Here is a 2,500-nt window from a genome sequence, read left to right on the forward strand (position 1 = left end):
CAGGGGGCCTGCTTTGCTCCCCCTAACATGAAAATAAGCCAAAAGGGACTGGAGGCACACAGAGGAAACTTGCTTCGGCCAATGTGGATGTAGCAGAGAAGGCAGGTAGAAGACTCGCTTGAGTCCACTGCAAGATGAATTCCGAAGGAAGTAGAAACCCAAAGTACGCCAGATTATAAGCCACCCAAAACATGCGGTGGTCCAGATCACTGAGAGACAAAGAGCCAAAAGGGACTTGACGGCACACACAGGAAACTTGCCTAGGCCAATGTAGATGTAGCAGCCCTAACAATAGGGGTCAGTGTGTTGGAAGCCTTCAGGTAAATGCACAGGCAGGTGGAAGACTTGCTTGAGTCCACCTGCAATGTCATGAATTCCGAAGAAAGTAGAAACCCAAGGTACGCCCAAAACATGTGGTGGTCCAGATTGCTGAGAGACAGAGAGCGAAAGATCCCCAGCAAGGTGTTGTCAATAACAGGAAGGCATGGGGATGGGGGGTGGGAGCACGAGTAGCACACTTGATTCCCCGCATCACACGTTTTGGTTTTAAACATTTCACCAAGGGATCAGAAAAACCCTATTCGATATGCGGGGCCTGTATTTTGTAAATTTTCTCACACTTCGTAAATGGAACTGAGGGTTTTGGCTCTTCTACTCTTTTCACTGTTTTTTTGAGATATGGAGAAAACGTCTCTTTGTAACTTCTTAAAGCTGATAAAACAGCATACATGTAGTAGCTGAGAAAATTGGTCATAGGAAAGTACCATTGGTATCCATTAAATCCTTAGCCAGCTTTACACCTGCATCAAGCCATGATTGTTAGAAGAAAGGGTGGTGGTCGATCCTTATCAAGAACATATTGTGCCAAATACATGTATTGCTGAAATCCTTCTCCTCATAAGTGTAACGAATATGCGACCAAATTAATTTTGTGCAATCTCCTCTACAAAGGCGTTCTTAAACATGTGCACATTCTCGCTCTTCAGATTACACTGGAAAAGCACCCCCCTTCCCCCCTGCACTATGTTTTTGCAAGTAACAGAAAATTAAAGCTATCAATATCCACCATAATTGAGCCACCTTCATCACACCTGTTAATGATTTGAGTCTACTTAATCTCATCACCTAAGTTACCATTGCACAGAAACTCGCAAAGCAAAGAATTGACTTCTTTCACCAAACTTTTTATAATAATCATTATGATAATTGTTATTTTACCTAGCAAAGTTGCAGTGTTATCTCCTTACTGGCCAACAATACATGTAAAATTAATTTAAATACTGTTTAAAATTTTCTTCATATTTTCTTCAAGTCTGCCAGAAATATTGACCTGCATGAGCTCATTGACAGTCAAAGACCAAGCTTAGAGAGCAAAAACCTTTTTACCCGCCAACTGAATTGGTTTTCCTGGCAGATAAGATCTGTGGAGGAACTTCAAGATCCAATCCAGAGACATTCGGTTTTTTCATAGTTCGCACGTAGATCAGAGACTAAAGCGAAGCCATCTAAAAGAAAAATGGACCTCGAAAAGGACGCTTTTGATCCATCTAAAATTATAGAGGTGTCATCAGCATATTGACTGACTTTGCACTCTGAACATGTGCCGCCAGTTTTAGGAATTGCCTTTTTTGCTTTTTTTCCTAACTACGCCTGAACAACGTTCTTTTGACTTTTCGCTTTTTGCCATAGTACGCCAGAATAATGCACTTCGACTATTATTGCATTTTTATTCTTTTCCGTTAATTTTCGCACACTTGTGCTAAGCATACTAAACGTTTCCGAAAAGGACATTAAATTTAAAATATAATAATTACGACTGTCACAACATCTAGCTGTACTAAGAGGTTATTGAAATGTGCTACAGTTTTCTCAATAAAGTCCTTTTTTTTCCCTTCACATACCGGTAGTTTATTATATTATTGATTAACCTGTTGTTCTCCTCAATAAACCTATTTTTTTGAAAAACAGTGTGATTGTGATTAAGAAGAGTCAGAAGAAATTTCTTTAATCTGTTTGCAAGACATTTTGAAGATACTACATTGTGTATCTTATATTCACAATTTAACAATGTTACTGGTCTCCAGTTCTTTAACAATAATTATTTACCATCTCTGTACTTTTTTGGTATCAATGATATTAGACCTCTTCTTTGCGTAATGGATATTAAGCAGCCTTTGGCATACAAGTCATTTAGTGCTTTAAGGAGGTACACATGTACATGTACTGTGAAGTATCTAAATCCAAAAGACTTTGTAGAACTCCACAGGGGCCCATGGCTGCCTGGACTTTTGTTAGATGTCATTGTTTTAAGGCTGGGAAAACACTCAGCTTCAGTTAAGAGTCTCACCCTCACATTCCTCTTGTTCATATTCCGTTAACTTCATAATTTAAATTTTCTCCCTCCAAAGAGAAGAGATCGTCATACTCATTTGTCTCAGCAACAATAAAGATTACTGTACAATGTATAATGATAAAATCTTTGGGCTTCCCCTAGGATCTC

At 39.1% G+C, this 2,500-nt stretch overlaps 1 long non-coding RNA gene across 3 annotated transcripts in view; it reads right to left on the bottom strand.

Moving 5' to 3' along the window:
• The window catches only part of LOC138032189 (uncharacterized), a 42,662-nt gene that overhangs the window by 35,534 nt on the left and 4,628 nt on the right, over positions 1 to 2,500 (bottom strand). The window lies entirely within an intron of this gene.

This window comes from Montipora capricornis, chromosome 14 (assembly GCF_036669925.1).
Source record: "Montipora capricornis isolate CH-2021 chromosome 14, ASM3666992v2, whole genome shotgun sequence".
Taxonomy (NCBI): domain Eukaryota; kingdom Metazoa; phylum Cnidaria; class Anthozoa; order Scleractinia; family Acroporidae; genus Montipora; species Montipora capricornis.